This window comes from Dendrobates tinctorius, unplaced genomic scaffold (genome assembly GCF_039654945.1).
Source record: "Dendrobates tinctorius isolate UK_male_01 unplaced genomic scaffold, ASM3965494v1 ptg000163l, whole genome shotgun sequence".
Taxonomy (NCBI): Eukaryota; Metazoa; Chordata; class Amphibia; order Anura; family Dendrobatidae; genus Dendrobates; species Dendrobates tinctorius.
The window spans coordinates 7,919,973-7,940,002 of record NW_027361830.1 but is presented as its reverse complement, the minus strand read 5'-3'; the positions used below and the strand labels follow the sequence as shown (position 1 = coordinate 7,940,002).

At 41.9% G+C, this 20,030-nt stretch overlaps 1 protein-coding gene across 1 annotated transcript in view; it reads left to right on the top strand.

Annotated features, from left to right (window-relative positions):
* The first annotated feature begins 309 nt into the window (after positions 1–309).
* The window catches only part of LOC141052867 (cytochrome c oxidase subunit 4 isoform 1, mitochondrial-like), a 162,629-nt gene continuing 142,908 nt past the window's right edge, over positions 310–20,030 (top strand). Inside the window, exon 1 of the mRNA XM_073550180.1 lies at positions 310–386. The gene's annotated coding sequence lies outside the window, so the exon portion shown is untranslated. The remainder of the gene's footprint in view (positions 387–20,030) is intronic.

Genomic DNA, 20,030 nt, shown 5'->3' with positions numbered 1-20,030 from the left:
TAAGTGACATATAGCTGGAATCAGGGTCTCTGACACTATATTATGCTGTTCTCAGATTAGGTGGAAAAAACCCGATGACAGGTTCAAAATTCTAATGAAGTTAACAACCATTTTGAAGCCACGTTACAGATATTTTTCTGTTCCATAACAATGAAAGTATGCAGATATGACGTGTGTGTGTCAGCCTGGACCACTTCTAATGTTTCATTCTCCTGCACTACGTGCTGCTTTTCTGCCTGTGACTTCCTATTATAAGCAGATTGGCTTGGCTACAGTCCAACAACACCTACTTTCTGTTTGGGTGCCTTATATATAAAGGGACCTGCCTGTCTGAGCGGAGACTGAACACAAGTTCATTCTTAAAGTCTGATACAAAGGGAGACAAGGTAAGATGAGCGTATCTCTCGTACCCACGCGACAATGGTAATGTAGCAATGGAGCTTGTGTTACATTTCAGCAATTATTTGCCGCAGCTCTTATTGAGGATCAGTTACAAGCTTATTTTATATTGTGTATTTTTATGTTGTGCATTGTATAAATGATTGTGTCGTAAGGGAATAGTTCAAAGAATCAACAAAATGCATAATAAATCCCTTGCTATAGTGTAATCAGTAAGGTTAATATAAAATGTAACAAAAGTGAACTAAAATGTTTAATATGATGTAGATGTAACATCAAAGCATGAATATGAGAGTAACACATACCTTACAATTTCCTGGTTATGGTTTTAAAAGATAAGACCATGTCTGCAGCTTCTGATACAATTTCTTTGCTTATTTTCTGCTACTTAGGTAGCACCAACATATTCCATAGTGCTGTACTGAAATTGTCAAAATTCAAGTTCCTTCCTGTGTTTAACAATCTTCAAGTTCCCTATATCCAAGCCAATTAGTTCATTGTAGAAAAAAATCCCTGTCAGGCTGTGTGCCCACGTAACGATTTTTAAGCGTTTTTGCCGCGATTTTCGGCGCGAAAACGCTGCGAAAATGTTTAAAGCTCGTGTACAGAACGCCCCCCATGCATTCCTATGGCATTCCACACATGCTATGCTAATGCTGCGCTTTTTTTCCGCGGCGGAATCGCATCGCGGAAAAAATCGCAGCATGCTCATTCTTTTGTGCGGAATCACAAACAATTGCCGTGATTCCGCACCCATAGGAATGCATGAGAATCGCTTACTTCCCGCATGTGGCTATGCCCACCATGCACGAAGTTAAGCGTCTCATGTGCGGTTGGTACCCACGGTGTGGAGGAGACTGTCCTCCAGGCCCTGGGTACCATACCCCTGTAAAAAAAAGAATAAAAAATCGGGGTATATTTACCTTCCGGCGTCACGCGCTGCATTCCCGGCCTCAGCGTTCCCAGTAATGCCTTGCGGCAAGGTTCTGTGATGACGTAGTCTCGCGTGACTCTAGCGGTCTCGCGAGATCGCTATAGCAACGCGAGACCAACGTTATCACAGGTCTCGCAAGGCATTACTGGGAACACTGAGGCCCGGGAATGCAGCACGGGACGCCAGAAGGTAAATATACCCCGATTTTTTTATTTTTTTTTAGCATTTTAACATTCTATCTTTTACTATTGATGCCGCATAGGCGGCCTCAATAGTAAAAACCTGGTCACACTTGTCAAACACTATGTTTGACGAGTGTGACCAACCTGTCAAACACTTTCCAAGCGATGCTTCAAATCGCTTGGAAAGTGCTTGAATATCGCATGCGAAAATCGCGGCAAAATCACGATCATAATCGCGGTAAAATCGCGGTGAAATCGAGCGGAAAAAACAGCGCAATTTCTGGGAAGGAGTCCGGTTTTTAGTGTCCGGAATAAAACGCTACGTGGGCACATAGCCTTAACCTTTACCTTTAATTTGACCAATTTCCTGCAGTGTCGTTCTTTCTAAGGATACAGCATTATTCACTGCAATCACTGCTGTGAGTTTTTCCCATCTACGCTGATGGCAGAACCATATACTTACATACAACAGTTTAATAGTGGGATCTCTTGCAAACAGTACAGTGTTCCTTACTATGCATAAAACTGTCTACATCTTACAGTGCAGCATTACGTGAGCATAGTGATTAGTGATGAGCAACCGAGCTGGGATAAGGCGTTATCCGACCATGCTCGGGTACTAACTGAGTAACTTTGGCAAGCTCGAAAAATATGTTTTAGTCCCTGCGGCTGCATGTCTCACGGCTATTAGACACCCGCAACACATGAGGGGACTACCTGTTTGTAAGGTTTTACCCACATGTGTTGCAGCTGTCGGACAGCCATAAGACATTCAGCTGCGGGGACTTGTACATATTTTTCGAGCACTCCGAAGATACTGGATTAGCACAAGAGCATGATCGGATAACGCCTTATCCCAGCATGGTCACTCATCACTAACAGTGATCTCATATATAATAATGATAACATTTTGTCTTTTCAATAAATTAAGTGACCATGCAGAGCTGGATTTCTCATTTCACGCCTATTTCATGTGCATCATATTAATGCAGGTGTACCAGAAGTCCTATGTTAAAAACGGAACAATACCAATATCACAATTAGTGCTATGAAATTACAAGCCCAACTCTGCTCCCTTTAACAAAGTGGAGTCTTTAACGTCTGTAAATAGAAATGTTATGACCAGATATATCATAGAAATTGTTCATTTTGTCATTTTAAAGTGTAGATTTATTTGTTATTCTTATTGGATTGATTTGTTTCCATCATGCACATTTTTATTTCAATGGGAGAAATAAAGTATAAACATTTCTTCCACTGTGGATCCGTAATGGCCATTACACAGCACCAGGACAGTGTTTGCTGTATACACACATAGGAGATAAAGCATGGTAATCTTTGTCGCATACGACTCTACTGATATTGATAAGCAGAGTGAAGGGTCATTCCTGGGTATGATGAGGAAGTATTGTACGTGACTCTGAGCACAGCACTAATGGGCTCATTTGCAAGTGGAGCCTCCCATGCATTGCTTCTCATATACAGAGACATTCTGAAACTTGTGGTATAAGATATATGAGAGGAGAAGCCTTGAGGCATTTGTGGTTGCATGCATAGAACAAAGCAGACTGACAATGACCTAGTAATACTTTGTCTTCTTTGCGTGCGCTCAATTTTTTTTTTCGGTATGGCATCAGATATTTTATTATCTTTGAGGAAAAGATCATTTACAGACGCATAGATTTTACTACAGACTTATTTGCCTTTGCCTCACACCAAATTACAGTGAATTACAAGTAGATTGATTTTTCAAAATCACATTCACATAAACAGAAAAAAATCTGCATGAAAATGAAAGCATGGGGCGGATTTCACCCTATTCAAAGATTAGTAATTATTAGTAGGGAGAAATCTTTCTGCAGATTCAATGCAGATTCGTTACCAGATCCACAGCGAAAATTTTCCACAGCGAGTAAAAGGGGCAGATGAAGTCACTTTAGACTTTGGCCTCCTTTTTGGGTGTATACAAAGGAGTAGTCTATTACTGTTGTATTGTCTCCACCTAAAAAAGGACACAGACAGAATACTGGCAAAATGGAATAACACAATACTCTGCCTCCCCCTTTATAATGAATGGCTCGGTCCGAGGTGCTAACTGAATCTCATCTTTTGGGGACTTAGATGGAAACCCTGACGTGCTCAGTGGAGAGCGCAGGATCCATGCAATCCTTGCCTTATCTGAACTGTGTAAAATATGTCTGGAGTGTAGATGGGAAGTAAACAGGCATATGCCACAGGTGCTTGGTGCCAGATAAGGTTGCCAAGGAGCAACTGTGTCATGAACAGATACTAAGGTACAAGGGTAGGGCACTGAGACTTTACAGGTGCAAAAAGCCTAATTACAGATTTTTTAAAAAACACTTAGTTTCCATGCATATGATGTTTTTGTGGACTATCCTGAGCTCCCTATACACATGAACACTCATCTTGACCAAGTGTTCATGTGGTTCCAATGGAGAAAAAGTCGCTGCCAGACACCGCTATGCAGCACCTTATCTCCTCTGAGAATAAAGGGATTGGGCAAATTGGAGGGAAACACTGGAGATCCCCATGCATGACAAATTTATTGCTGGTTCCACTGACATTACAGGGGCCTTTAGGTCTCTGTTCACATTTGTGTAGCAGGCTCATTTCTATGTTGTAGATTCTGTAATTTTTCCCATCAACTCATCGGACTATATGGCAAGACCAGAGGGTCCAAAAGGTGTCTTTTGTGTAATGGATGTGGCTGACAATCTTGACTTCCATTATAAATGTAAATCACATCGAATATGGAAGCAAACTCTACGCTGTCTGCTTTCTCTCTGTAATAATGGCCTATAAATAATCATATTCCTAACGATCATTGAACCATGGAAGAGTTTGTAGGAGAACATAAGAAGTGTATAGATGTATCTCTTCAACCTGGGATGTAACATTAGCATAGAGACAGCAGAATTATATTCTACTTCACTCCAACCATATAGACGTTATCCAGTTTGTTTCATTTTTTTAATGGTAAAATACAAGGGAACCAATTCATCAAGATTTGTGCAGTGCATGAGTACACACGGTTGAATTAATTAATTTGACGCATGTCTTCTGTGTATTGCAGCTCCATGTGCCACACCAGAAATGCTACTCCAGTAAGGTCAGACTGCAGTAGCTTTTCTGGTGAACAAAACCCGTATTTTTTTAAATGAATTTGACAGGAAGGCATGGCCACCCTCATGATTTACCACCTCTCTTCCCTAACTCCATCCATTTTGACGGAGCTGACTCAAGAAGTTAAGAAATATAGATCCCAAGTTGGCTCAGGAGATCTATGATAAGGCTACGTTCCTATGATGAACTTTTGGTGAGTTTTTTGCTGTGTGAAAAACGCAACGTCTTACAGTTCCAGCAAAATGGATGGGATTTGTAGAAATCTTGTGGCCACTGGGCTTCTTTTTAACACAGCGTAAACTGACCCTCGGTGCATATTTAAAATCCGCAATATGTCAATTTTTCTTGCCGGTACGCTGAGTTTTCTGTGCAGATTTTCCCCATAGACTTGCATTAGGTGTGAAAATTCTGCAGGTGAAGAAAGGCAAACGCGATTTAAATGGGAAAACATCAAAAGTGTATGTAATCTGCACCTAAGTATGTCAATAAAGTTTTGTCAAAGCCAATCACCAGGAAGTATCCTAATTTAAATAATATGTGCAGAAATTATCCAGTGTGAAAACGCAACAAAAGCTCATCGTGGGAACGTAGCCTAATATGCCTTTTTAGTATCTGAGTTTTGATCAGTTCACAGTGGAGGACTATATGGTTACTCCCTGAAAAGATATCAAGGTCAGATGTTTCTGCTATGCTTTTGTTCTACCTGTTGAGGCCCAGTTGAAAATACAAGAATTATGATTTCCCTTCAAATAACTAAGTGATGGGGGGATTCAGAACTTTGGCCTTCCCAGAATCAGAGGATTTAAAATCTGAGATCGGTCACAATGTTGGGGTGAAACTGGGAAGAATTCCAAGTCTAGTCAAGATATTCCTTGTGCTGTGTGGATGGTGTTGTATTGTATGTACAATAAGATGACTCCAATAATTTTTTTTTTTTCATAAAGATCATTTCAATTGTACGACATTTATAACTATGGTCTGCTTGAATATACCGGAATACTACCTCAAAGTATTCTCTACATGTATTTGATTTGGTGACCATTAAGAGCAGCAATCATAATCTTACAATAGTATCTTGTAAATTCCTGGTCTTTTTAAAGATATTGTGTTGAGCCACACAAGTTATTAAAATATAAAAAATTTAGTAAAGAGGACACTTTAGCTATTGTAAAAAGTCTGTTTTAATAAACACTTGCATTCCCCATAAAGTAACAATTTGTACTTTTTCAGAAAGCTACGTTATGTCATTCCTGTTATTCCTCCAAGAAATTGATGAACACATTGTCAATTGCGTGTTCCCATTTCCCTATAGAATGGCGTGTGTTATGAATGGGCACCGAGGAGGCTAGCAGGCCCAGGCTAAGCCACAGAAAACCAGAGAGGTTCGTAACTAAGTGGATTGCAGACCCCTGATTCTGTCCACACAACTAGCAGTAGCCGTGGAGCGTACCTACGATGATCCTAGACGTGTTGTGAGTTCATTTTCCCCTTCGTCACTGAGGTCTTGTGAACTCCCTATTCTGGTAAAGGAAGGTAATGAGCCTGATTATCAGGCACCTGAGTCTAATGAGGATGACTGGCTGAGTGGAGTCACGGACTGGATATAAGGCTGCCGACGCCCTTCTGCCCTGCGGGTGATTTCTCTGTGGACTTCTAGGACACCAGTCTGATTCCTGCTCCCCTAAAGCTAAGTTTTTTGCTTTGCCTGTTGCATTTGTGTTTTGTTTTTGTTTTCCTTGCTTTTCTGGATTCTGCCATTCCCTGCTGGGGTGAGCTGAATCTCCTTTTGCCTGTTGCTCTGTCTTCAGAATATTCCTGAGTACTGACATAGCTTTTTGAAGCCTAGCGTCTTCAGGGCCTTTTTCACTGTCAGTCTGTTGGCTCTTATTTTCATAGGGTTTTCACGGATTGCAGACAGCAGCCTTCCTGTCCTTTCCTATGTAGTTAGCTTGGGCCCCATCTTTGCTCAGTCTATCTTTCTGTCTGTGTTAGTGTTTTGATTCTGTTATGATTGAGTCACCGTAGGAGGCAAAAACAGAAATGCTAGCTAAGTCCAGAAAACCAGAGAAGTTGACAGCTATCGGATTGCAGACCCCTGAACTTATCAACACAACTAGCAGTAGCCGTGGGGGGTTCCTACGATGCCCTAGACCCCTCGATCACAACCGGAGAATTAAATAGGCCTAAATAAAGAAAGGGGAAATCTAAACTGCCCCAGAGCAGACCCCAAAGCAATAGGCAGCCCCCAACATATAATGACGGTGTAGCAAGATAAAAACACTAACACAGACAGAAAGATAGACTGAGCAAAGACGGGCCCAAGCTAACTACATAGGAAAGGACAGGAAGGCTGCTGTCTGCAATCCGTGAAAAACCCTATGAAAATAAGAGCCAACAGACTGACAGTGAAAAAGGCCCTGAAGACGCTAGGCTTCAAAAAGCTATGTCAGTACTCAGGAATATTCTGAAGACAGAGCAACAGGCAAAAGGAGATTCAGCTCACCCCAGCAGGGAATGGCAGAATCCAGAAAAGCAAGGAAAACAAAAACAAAACACAAATGCAACAGGCAAAGCAAAAAACTTAGCTTTAGGGGAGCAGGAATCAGACTGGTGTCCTAGAAGTCCACAGAGAAATCACCCGCAGGGCAGAAGGGCGTCGGCAGCCTTATATCCAGTCCGTGACTCCACTCAGCCAGTCATCCTCATTAGACTCAGGTGCCTGATAATCAGGCTCATTACCTTCCTTTACCAGAATAGGGAGTTCACAAGACCTCAGTGACGAAGGGGAAAATGAACTCACAACATAGACGCCTCTGCACAGCCGGAGAGCTAACTAAGCCTAAAGCAAGAAAGGGGAAATCTAAACTGCCCCGGAGCAGACCCCAAAGGAATAGATATCCCCCAAACATATATTGTTGGTGAGACAAGATGAAAATACAAACGCAGGCAGAAAAATAGACTGTGCAAACGATGGGGCCCACACTGACTAGACAGGACAGGAAAGGAAAGACATTGTCTGCAATCACGCAAAAAAACATGCAAAAGTACAACACGTCTGATGCAAAAAACACTGAAGTCAAACGACTTCGCCCCCCACTATATCAGCACTCTGGTATATTCTGGAAGCAAAGCAAATGAGACCAATATAAAAGGGGACAAAACAAACTGGCACATGCAGTAACATATGGGCGGTGATTCAGCACAGCCCCAGCCGGACCTAACTCACTCGCACAAAGCAGAGATAAACAAAACCAGATCAACTGCAAACAGAATAGCAAATGAACCACTTAGCTGAACATGCAGGGAAAGAGCAGGAGACATCAGACCTCAGGCGGCACAGAAAAAAAATCACCAGCAGGGATAGAGGGAGTCAGCTGTCTTAAATCCCAATCAGAAACCCCAGATCTCCAATCGTCTTCCTCATCAGGTGGCAAGCCTCTGTCAATCAGATCAGCTCCACTGCCTCCAGTGACGACCAGAGGGAGCCCAGAAAGAGAACTCTCAATCTGACCAGCTCCACTATCTTCAGTAATTACCAGAGGGAAGCCAGACAGAGAATTCACAACAGTACCCCCCCTTGAGGAGGGGTCACCGAACCCTCATCCACGCCACCAGGCCGGTCAGGATGGGCCCGGTGAAAAGCTTTAACCAATCTTTCGGCATGAATATCAGAAGCAGAGACCCAAGAATTATCCTCCTGGCCATAACCCTTCCTTTTGACCAGGTACTGGAGTCTCCGTATAGCCAAATGAGAATCCAATATTTTCTCTACCTCATACTCCAAATTAACTTTAACCAATACAGGGTCAGGAGGCACCGCCACGGGAACAACTGGCTCTACAAACCTCTTCAACAAGGATTTATGGAACACGTTATGAATCTTAAACGTATCTGGAAGAGACAAACGGAAAGAAACGGGATTAAGGATTTCCAAAATCTTATAAGGTCCAATGAATCTTGGCTTGAATTTTGGAGACGCAACCTTCATAGGAATATTCCTTGAAGACAACCAAACCATATCATCCACTTTAAACCGGGGACCAATGGTCCTATGCCGGTGGGAAAACCGTTGGGCTTTTTCCTGAGAGTGGGACAACTTATCCACCATCTGGTCCCAAATCTGCTGCATTCTCTCTACCACAGAATCCACACTTGGGCAGGCCGAAGATTCCACCTGCCCTGAAGAAAATCGAGGATGAAACCCAAAGTTACAGAAAAAGGGCACCATCAAAGTGGCAGAACTAGCCCTATTGTTTAGCGCAAATTCGGCCAACGGCAAAAATGAGACCCAGTCATCCTGATCAGCAGATATGAAACATCTCAAATAGGATTCCAAAGACTGGTTTGTTCTCTCAGTCTGCCCATTGGTCTGAGGATGAAATGCAAAGGAGAAAGATAACTGAATTCCCAGTTTGGAACAAAAAGCTCTCCAAAATCTGGAAACAAACTGGACTCCTCTGTCCGACACAATGTTCTCAGGAATCCCGTGCAACTGAACCACCTGTTGTAAAAACAAGGGCTCGAACTCAGAAGAAGATGGCAACTTTGGGAGTGGTACAAGATGGACCATCTTAGAAAATCTATCACAGATCACCCAGATAACAGTCATTCTCTGAGAGACTGGAAGATCAGATATAAAATCCATTGAGATATGAGTCCATGGCCTCCTGGGCACCGGCAGGGGCATCAACAACCCACTAGAACGAGAACAGGGCTTGGGCCGAGAACAAGTCCCACAGGACTGCACAAAAATCCTGACATCACGAGATAAGGCAGGCCACCAAAAAGACCGACTCACCAAATCTCTGGTACCAAAAATACCTGGATGACCAGCCAACGCGGAGCAATGAATTTCAGACATTACTCTTTTCCTCCACTGGTGAGGGACATACAATTTTCCTATAGGGCCACGTTCAGGTTTGTCCTCCTGAAATTCCTCCAGGGCACATCTCAAATCTGGTGACATGGCGGAAAGAACTACACCCTCATTTAGAATGGTAGTAGGCTCGGTCACATCAAGAGAATCCGCAAAGAAACTCCTAGAAAGGGCGTCCGCCTTAACATTCTTAGTGCCCGGAAGAAAAGAGACCACAAAATTAAAACGCGTGAAAAACAAGGCCCACCTAGCCTGTCTAGGATTCAAGCGCTTGGCTGATTCAAGATAAATCAAATTCTTGTGGTCGTTGAGGACCACAACTTGATGTCTAGCTCCCTCCAACCAATGTCTCCACTCTTCAAATGCCCATTTCATGGCCAATAATTCCCGATTCCCCACATCATAGTTACGCTCAGATGGGGAGAATTTTTGAGAAAAGAAGGCACAGGGATTCATCTTAGAAGTCACCGGATCTCTTTGGGACAAAACGGCTCCTGCACCAATCTCAGAAGCATCTACCTCCACCTGAAATGGGAGTGAGGCATCAGGTTGCAGTAGAACCGGAGCAGAAGTGAATCTCCGCTTAAGCTCCTGAAATGCCGAAACTGCCTCTGGAGACCAATTCACCACATCAGCGCCCTTTTTGGTCAAATCAGTCAGTGGTTTAACAATACCAGAAAACTTACTTATAAATTTAGGGTAGAAATTAGCAAAACCCTAAAAACTTCTGGAGAGCCTTCAAAGAAGTGGGCTGAACCCAATCATAAATGGCCTGTATCTTGGCCGGGTCCATTTCAATAGCCGACGGGGACAAAATGAATCCCAAAAATGACATCCTCTGTACACCAAAGAGGCACTTCGATCCATTAAAATACAGAGAATTTTCCCTCAGAATCCGGAACACAGTCCGGACATATTCCACATGAGAATCCCAATCACTGGAAAAGATCAAAATATCATCCAGATAAATGATCAAAAACTTATCCACAAAGTCCCGGAAAATATCGTTCATAAAAGACTGGAAGACAGAAGGGGCATTAGTGAGCCCAAAAGGCATCACCAGGTACTCAAAATGTCCTTCTGGAGTATTAAACGCCGTCTTCCATTCATCCCCGTGCTTAATGCGAATAAGATTATACGCCCCCTGAGGTCAAACTTGGAAAACCAACAGGCACTTTTAACTCTGGAAAATAAATCAGAAATCAGGGGCAACGGGTACTGATATTTAACAGTGATTTTGTTAAGGGAACGATAGTCATTACATGGCCTTAATGAACCATCTTTCTTGGCCACAAAAAAAACCCCAGCACCTAAAGGTGAAGAGGATGGTCTAATATGACCCTTCTCCAACGACTCCTTGATATAAGATCGCATAGCATCATGTTCGGGTACCGATAAGTTGAAAAGCCGACCCTTGGGAAATTTACACCCGGGCATTAAATCAATTGCACTGTCATAACTCCTATGAGGAGGCAAAGACGCAGACTTACTCTGACTGAATACATCAGAAAAATCAGCCAAATAGTCAGGAACATCATGAGACTGGGGAGAGGTGGAGAAAACAGGAGTGTCACCAAGAACACATTGACAACCCCAACTCGCCACAGACACAGATTTCCAATCTAAAACAGGATTATGAGTTTGCAACCAAGGGAAACCCAGGACAATAGTATCATGGAAATTGTGCAACACCAAACATTTACAATTTTCTTGGTGGTCCGGGGCGACCTGCATTATCACCTGGGTCCAAAACTGGAGTTTATTCTCCGCCAAGGGAGTAGCATCAATACCCCTCAAAGGGATAGGAGTCCACAGGGGTATCATGGGAAAACCACAAAGTTTAGCAAAGTCCAAATCCATCAGATTCAAAGCTGCTCCTGAATCAACAAAAGCCTTAGCGGAAAATGTAGACAAGGAGCAGATCAGGGTAATCGCCAATAGGAACTTAGGCTGTACACTGCCCACCGCAAATGTGTGAGCAAAATGCTTTTCTCGTTTAGGGCAGACAGCAGTAGAATGAGAGGTATCCCCACAGAAAAAACACAACTTATTACGCCTTCTAAACTCCTGACGTTGTGCCCTAGACAAAACCCTATCACATTCCATGGGTTCAGAAGTTCGTTCGAAAGGCAGCAACGCCTCTCGTGTAGTTTTACGTTCACATAAACGCCGATCAATTTGAATGGCCAATGACATAGAGTTGTCAAGACCAGAGGGAACAGGAAATCCCACCATAACATCTTTTACGGTTTCTGCCAAACCCTTCCGAAAGAGAGCTGCTAGGGCATCATCATTCCATTTAGTAAGGACCGCCCAATTTCAGAATTTTTGACAGTATAACTCTGCAGAATCCTGACTCTGTTTCAATGCCAATAAAGTTTTCTCAGCTTGATCAATAGCATTAGGTTCATCATACAACAACCCCAAGGCTTGAAAAATGCATCCACATTAGCCAGAATAGGATCTCCGGGTGTCAAAGAAAAGGCCCAATCCTGGGGATCGCCGCGTAGCAGGGAGATGACAATTTTAACCTGCTGCACAGAGCTCCCCGATGAGTTAGGTTTCAAAGCAAAAAATAATTTACAATTATTCTTAAAATTCAAAAATTTAGACCAATCCCCAGAAAACACATCAGGAGTAGGGATTTTTGGTTCGACAGCAGATGATTGAGAGAGATAGGCAGAAATTCCCCGCACTTCAGCAGCGAGCTGCTCAACACGATCAGACAATTGCTTAGTCTCCATTTAGAAAAAAAAAATCCTCCTATAGCCCCAGAAAAAAAGAGGAAAAAATATATGAAAAAAAAAATTCTGACACTTTTTTTTCTTGTTTTAAATTCTTTCCTGCTTTAGAGTACTCTAGAGTCTACAGTTAGGCTGGTGATTTTTTTTATGAATGGGCACCGAGGAGGATAGCAGGCCCAGGCTAAGCCACAGAAAACCAGAGAGGTTGGTAACTAAGCAGATCCAGACTCCTGATCCTGTCCATACAACTAGCAGCAGCCGTGAAGCGTACCTACGATGATCCTAGATGCCTCGGCACAGTCGGAGAGCTAACTAAGCCTAAAGCAAGAAAGGGGAAATCTAAACTACCCTGGAGCAGACCCCAAAGGAATAGATATCCCCCAAACATATATTGTTGGTGAGACAAGATAAAAATACAAACGCAGGCAGAAAAATAGATTGAGCAAACGATGGGGCCAACACTGACTAGACAGGACAGGAAAGGAAAGACACTGTCTGCAATCACGCAAAAAACCCTGCAAAAGTCCAACACGTCTGATGCAAAAAACACTGAAGTCACACGACTTTGCCCCCCACTGTATCAGCACTCTGGTATATTCTGAAAGCAAAGCAAAAAGAGACCAATAAAGTATAAAGGGGGACAAAACAAACTGGCAATGCAGTAACATATGGGCGGTGATTCAGCACAGCTCCAGCCGTAGCTAGCTGACCCGCACAAACCAGAGATAAACAAAACCAGATCAACTGCAAACAGAATAGCAAATGAACCACAAAGCTGAACATGCAGGGAAAGAGCAGGAGACATCTGACCTCATGCGGCACAGGAAAAAAATCACCAGCAGGGATAGAGGGAGTCAGCTGTCTTAAATCCCAATCAGAAACCCCAGATCTCCAATCGTCTTCCTCATTATCAGGTGGCAAGCCTCTGTCAATCAGATCAGCTCCACTACCTCCAGTAACCACCAGAGGGAGCCCAGAAAGAGAACTCCCAATCTGACCAGCTCCACTATCTTCAGTAATCAACAGAGGGAAGCCAGAGAGAGAATTCACAACAGGTGTGTCTCTGAATAGCCTGATAGTCAACTCTGATTGGACAGTGTGCAGTGACACCCCCCCAGCTGTTAATGCCCAGTTATTAATTTATTCATTCATTCTAGAAGGGGTAAAAACAGAATCAACACAATGCTGACTTGGAGGAAAAGATACGCAAAAATTGTTATATGGAACACAAATATTTAACAAAAAAACTAATTCAGGAGAGGAGACAGAACATCTTTAAAGATATGCCTATGTAATATGGATTTTACCCTGCAGTTTTGAGCCCAGCAACTAGTTCTAGTAGTAATACAGTGGGGAAAAAAAGTATTTAGTCAGTCAGCAATAGTGCAAGTTCTACCACTTAAAAAGATGAGAGGCGTCTGTAATTTACATCATAGGTAGACCTCAACTATGGGAGACAAACTGAGAAAAAAAAATCCAGAAAATCACATTGTCTGTTTTTTTTTCATTTTATTTGCATATTATGGTGGAAAATAAGTATTTGGTCAGAAACAAAATTTCATCTCAATACTTTGTGATATATCCTTTGTTGGCAATGACAGAGGTCAAACGTTTTCTGTAAGTCTTCACAAGGTTGCCACACACTGTTGTTGGTATGTTGGCCCATTCCTCCATGCAGATCTCCTCTAGAGCAGTGATGTTTTTGGCTTTTCGCTTGGCAACACGGACTTTCAACTCCCTCCAAAGGTTTTCTATAGGGTTGAGATCTGGAGACTGGCTAGGCCACTCCAGGACCTTGAAATGCTTCTTACGAAGCCACTCGTTTGTTGCCCTGGCGGTGTGCTTTGGATCATTGTCATTTTGAAAGACCCAGCCACGTTTCATCTTCAATGCCCTTGCTGATGGAAGGAGGTTTGCACTCAAAATCTCACGATACATGGCCCCATTCATTCTTTCATGTACCCGGATCAGTCGTCCTGGCCCCTTTGCAGAGAAACAACCCCAAAGCATGATGTTTCCACCACCATGCTTTACAGTAGGTATGGTGTTTGATGGATGCAACTCAGTATTCTTTTTCCTCCAAACACGACAAGTTGTGTTTCTACCAAACAGTTCCAGTTTGGTTTCATCAGACCATAGGACATTCTCCCAAAACTCCTCTGGATCATCCAAATGCTCTCTAGCAAACTTCAGACGGGCCCGGACATGTACAGGCTTAAGCAGTGGGACACGTCTGGCACTGCAGGATCTGAGTCCATGGTGGCGTAGTGTGTTACTTATGGTAGGCCTTGTTACATTGGTCCCAGCTCTCTGCAGTTCATTCACTAGGTCCCCCAACGTGGTTCTGGGATTTTTGCTCACCGTTCTTGTGATCATTCTGACCCCACGGGGTGGGATTTTGCGTGGAGCACCAGATCGAGGGAGATTATCAGTGGTCTTGTATGTCTTCCATTTTCTAATTATTGCTCCCACAGTTGATTTCTTCACTCCAAGCTGGTTGGCTATTGCAGATTCAGTCTTCCCAGCCTGGTGCAGGGCTACAATTTTGTTTCTGGTGTCCTTTGACAGCTCTTTGGTCTTCACCATAGTGGAGTTTGGAGTCAGACTGTTTGAGAGTGTGCACAGGTGTCTTTTTATACTGATAACAAGTTTAAACAGGTGCCATTACTACAGGTAATGAGTGGAGGAAAGAGGAGACTCTTAAAGAAGAAGTTACAGGTCTGTGAGAGCCAGAAATCTTGATTGCTTGTTTCTGACCAAATACTTATTTTCCACCATAATATGCAAATAAAATGAAAAAAAAACAGACAATGTGATTTTCAGGATTTTTTTTTCTCAGTTTGTCTCCCATAGTTGAGGTCTACCTATGATGTAAATTACAGACGCCTCTCATCTTTTTAAGTGGTGGAACTTGCACTATTGCTGACTGACTAAATACTTTTTTTCCCCACTGTATATCATCCCTTGTGCCACTAGTGCACAGCAGTATCTGTGAACAGAAGGGAGCCTCATGTGGCTCATTAGCCACTAGCGGGGGAGCATTGATTTAGAGTAACGTGACAATTTTTCATTGTCTGTATGAATACAGGACAGTAGTGATAATGCGTAATCCTGCTTTTTGCTACTGCATATTAAACCATTAAATATGACCATGTGAATAAAGACCTAATTGTAAAGTCTTTAAGCAATGATACCAAGAAGACAGTTTATAGACATTGACAGAAGCTAGAAAAAATAGAGGGTTAAATTTAAAGGGAATCTGTCAGTAGGATCAACCCTCCTTAGCCAACTATATGGGTATGCAGGTCATAGGAAGCTGAACAAAATTCCTTCATATCTGTGATTGTCTTATTAACAGCTTATTTATTAAGAAAAATATAAATTTCTTTGGAATAACTATGAGCAGGACATACAGTTGTGGCCAAAAATATTGACACCCCTGCAATTCTGTCAGATAATACTCAGTTTCTTCCTGAAAATGATTGCAAACACAAATTCTTTGGTATTATTATCTTCATTAAATTTGTCTTAAATGAAAAAACACAAAAAAATTGTCCTAAAGTCAAATTGGATATAATTCCACACCAACATAAAAAAGAGGGTGGACAAAAGTATTGGCACTGTTCGAAAAATCATGTGATGCTTCTCTAATTTGTGTAATTAACAGCACCTGTAACTTACCTGTGGCACCTAACAGGTGTTGGCAATAACTAAATCACACTTGCAGTCATTTGACATGGATTAAAGTGGACTCAACCTCTGTCCTGTGTCCTTGTGTGTACCACATTGAGCATGGAGAAATGAAAGAAGACCAAAGAACTGTCTGAGGACTTGAGAAACCAAATTGTGAGGAAGCATGAGCAATCTCAAGGCTACAAGTCCATCTCCAAAGACCTGAATGTTCCTGTGTCTACCGTGCGCAGTGTCATCAAGAAGTTTAAAGCCCATGGCACTGTGGCTAACCTCCCTAGATGTGGACGGAAAAGAAAAATTGACAAGAGATTTCAATGCAAGATTGTGCGGATGTTGGATAAAGAACCTCGACTAACATCCAAACAAGTTCAAGCTGCCCTGCAGTCCGAGGGTACAACAGTGTCAACCCGTACTATCCGTCGGCATCTGAATGAAAAGGGACTGTATGGTAGGAGACCCAGGAAGACCCCACTTCTTACCCCGAGACATAAAAAAGCCATGCTGGAGTTTGCCAAAACTTACCTGAAAAAGCCTAAAACGTTTTGGAAGAATGTTCTCTGGCCAGATGAGACAAAAGTAGAGCTTTTTGGGCAAAGGCATCAACATACAGTTTACAGGAGAAAAAAAGAGGCATTCAAAGAAAAGAACATGGTCCCTACAGTCAAACATGGCGGAGGTTCCCTTTTGTTTTGGGGTTGCTTTGCTGCCTCTGGCACTGGACTGCTTGACCGTGTGCATGACATTAAGAAGTCTGAAGACTACCAACAAATTTTGCAGCATAATGTAGGGCCCAGTGTGAGAAAGCTGGGTCTCCCTCAGAGGTCATGGGTCTTCCAGCAGGACAATGACCCAAAACACACTTCCAAAAGCACTAGAAAATGGTTTGAGAGAAAGCACTGGAGACTTCTAAGGTGGCCAGCAATGAGTCCAGACCTGAATCCCATAGAACACCTGTGGAGAGATCTAAAAATGGCAGTTTGGAGAAGGCACCCTTCAAATATCAGGGACCTGGAGCAGTTTGCCAAAGAAGAATGGTCTAAAATTCCAGCACAGCATTGTAAGAAACTCATTGATGGTTACCGGAAGCGGTTGGTCGCAGTTATTTTGGCTAAAGGTTGTGCAACTAAATATTAGGCTAAGGGTGCCAATACTTTTGTCTGGCCCATTTTTGGAGTTTTGTGTGAAATGATCAATGTTTTGCTTTTTGCTTCATTCTCTTTTGTGTTTTTTCATTTAAGACAAATTAAATTAAGATAATAATACCAAAGAATTTGTGTTTGCAATCATTTTCAGGAAGAAACTGAGTATTATCTGACAGAATTGCAGGGGTGTCAATACTTTTGGCCACAACTGTAGATATCTCTCAGAATCTGTCTCTAGAGCTTGCATTAAATAAAGGAGCAGTTACCAGTGTGATAAATGTAGATCATGAGCATAGACTATCAGTCACTATATAGTAATGTAGAAAGACTTGGTGATAAGTGAAAACATAAAGATTTTATTTACAATGTAGTAGTACAGTATTTGACGTTTCGGTCAACAAGGACCTTCACAGAGTTCTAAAAAAAACATAATTATAGCAAGAAAATATCAGAGAATCACACAAGTTATAACCATATTAGGATACAAATCATATACAAAAGAGGAAGAAAGAAACTACAGATCAAAGTGACATTTTTATCAAAGTAAAAGAAAAATTGAAAAAAGGGAGGGTTCATACCACACTGTTAAGGCATAAGTGACATGAACACGATGTCTGATGGTATAACCTCTGTAAATGAGATCACATAGGGAATTTATTGAAAATGCACCAGATTGTGCAAACTGCAAGATAAACAGTTAATAAATAAACATACCAAGGCTTCTTAAAGAATTTTGCATCGGTGTGGCTGCGTGAAAGCAGTATTCACCGCTTGTTTATGAGCACATTAATGCTTGGTGTGATACATCAGACTAGAAGGACCAGGGGTGGGATTAGCCGCGGTTCTGACCAATCACAAGTCGGGCGCGTGACCGGAAGTGACGTCGCGTGTGACGTGAAAAAGTCCTATCCGGCCGTGTAGTGAAAACCTGTATAACTTGCGTGCCAGCAGCAGGAAGTAGCGTTCCACGGTAGGTTTGATAGGAGATGGGTAGTGGACGATATAATCAAGTAAAGTGGTATAATAAAGGATATTACTACTAGTACATTATCTAAAATGAGGCTTGACTAGAGGCTGGTAGCTCAATAATCTCACAAGGAAGGGAGTCCAATGCCAGGTTGAATTAGGGTGTTCAATCAGGATGGAGCCAATTAGGAACTCAGGGTGGAGCCAATCAGGAACAACACATGTACAAGTATCTGAAGTTAGCTCTGAGCTGTCCAGTGAGCTGAGGGTCAGACAACAATAGGGTACCTGTGTTTACACAAAAATAGCAACTTGGAAGGGTCTTGAACCCCAGGAAATGCATTTTGAATTCAAGTGACACTGTGGTTTACTGCAAGAGAAATGTTACAATAGCCAGCCTAGATGTATGTCTGTAAAAGAAAATTATAATTATTGGAGTTTGCTTAGTTCTGATGGTGATGGAACATACATTTTCAGCTTCAGCGCTAAACAGGGAAGAAGATCCATGGTATTTCATAACCTTAAAACCTGTCTATAAGCCCCAAATCTATAGTGTCCAGATAAGTGACAACAACCATGTCCTATTTGATCTCTAGGGTAATGATAAAATCCCGATAAAAAATATGGCGGCGACCTTGAACTTCTGCGATCAACTGGAGATAAGTTATTGCATAAGTTGAAAATTTCATAAAATCCTGAGGGGCTGAGCTAAACCTACAATCTGGCCCACATGAGGTCATCAAGAAGGGTGTGTGGGTGTAACTCAGGTACTGATAAAAGGTCAAGCCAAATAATGATTTTGGTTCCTGTGGAGAGACACATTGTGCATACATGAATCCTGTTCGTTGAACGTCCCCAATAAAAGTGTTTTCCTTTTGGCTAAGCTGACTCATTTCTGTGAGCAGTGTAGTAAGTTTTCTCCATTATTACTTTTTATTTTATGTACTGTATATATCATATTGTTTTGTCCCTTTGGTAAAATCTTTTATATATTTTTTATAAACACTACCTCTCTTTGGATTAAATATAAAATTTTATTGTAGCTTTATAGATTTTGATATGCTGAACATGAATATGTGTTCCAAAAGTCTGTATCACGTAAGGTTTTTAACCCCTTCATGGCCGGAGCTTTTTTAGATTTTTCGTTTTTGTTTTTCACTCTCCTTCTTTCCAGAGCCATATCTTTTTTATTTTTCCGTCAATATGGCCGTGTGAGGGCTTATTCTTTTTGGAACGAGTAGTACTTTTGAACGACATCATTAGTTTTACCAAAAACGGGAAAACAAATTCCAAGTGCGGTGAAATTGCAAAAATAGTGCAATCCTACACTTGTTTTTTGATAGGCTTTTTTGCTAGGTTCACTAAATAGTAAAACTGACTTGCCATTATGATTCTCCAGGTCATTACGAGTTCAGAGACACCAAACATGTCTAGGTTCTCTTTTATCTAAGTGGTGAAAAAAATCTAAAATTTTGCTAAAAAAAAAAATTGCGCAATTTTCCGATACCCGTAGCGTCTCCATTTTCCGTGATCTCAGGTTGGGTGCAGGCTTATTTTTTGCGAGCCGAGCTGATGTTTTTAATGATACAACTTTTGTGCAGTTATGTTTTTATGATTGCCTGTTATTTCATTTTAATGCAATGTCGCGGCGACCAAAAAAAGGAATTCCGGCGTTATGATTTTTTCATCGCTATGCCGTTTAGCGATCAGGTTAATTCTTTTTTTATTGATAGATCAGGTGATTCTGAACGCGGTGATACCAAATATGTGTAGGTTTGATTTTTTTTTTATTGTTTTATTTTGATTGGGGCGAAAGGGGGGGTGATTTGAACTTTTATGATTTTTGATATTTTTAAACACTTTTTTTTTTACTTTTGGCATGCTTCAATAGCCTCCATAGGAGGCAAGAAGCTGCCATAGTGCCATCGCCTCTGCTACATAGAGGTGATG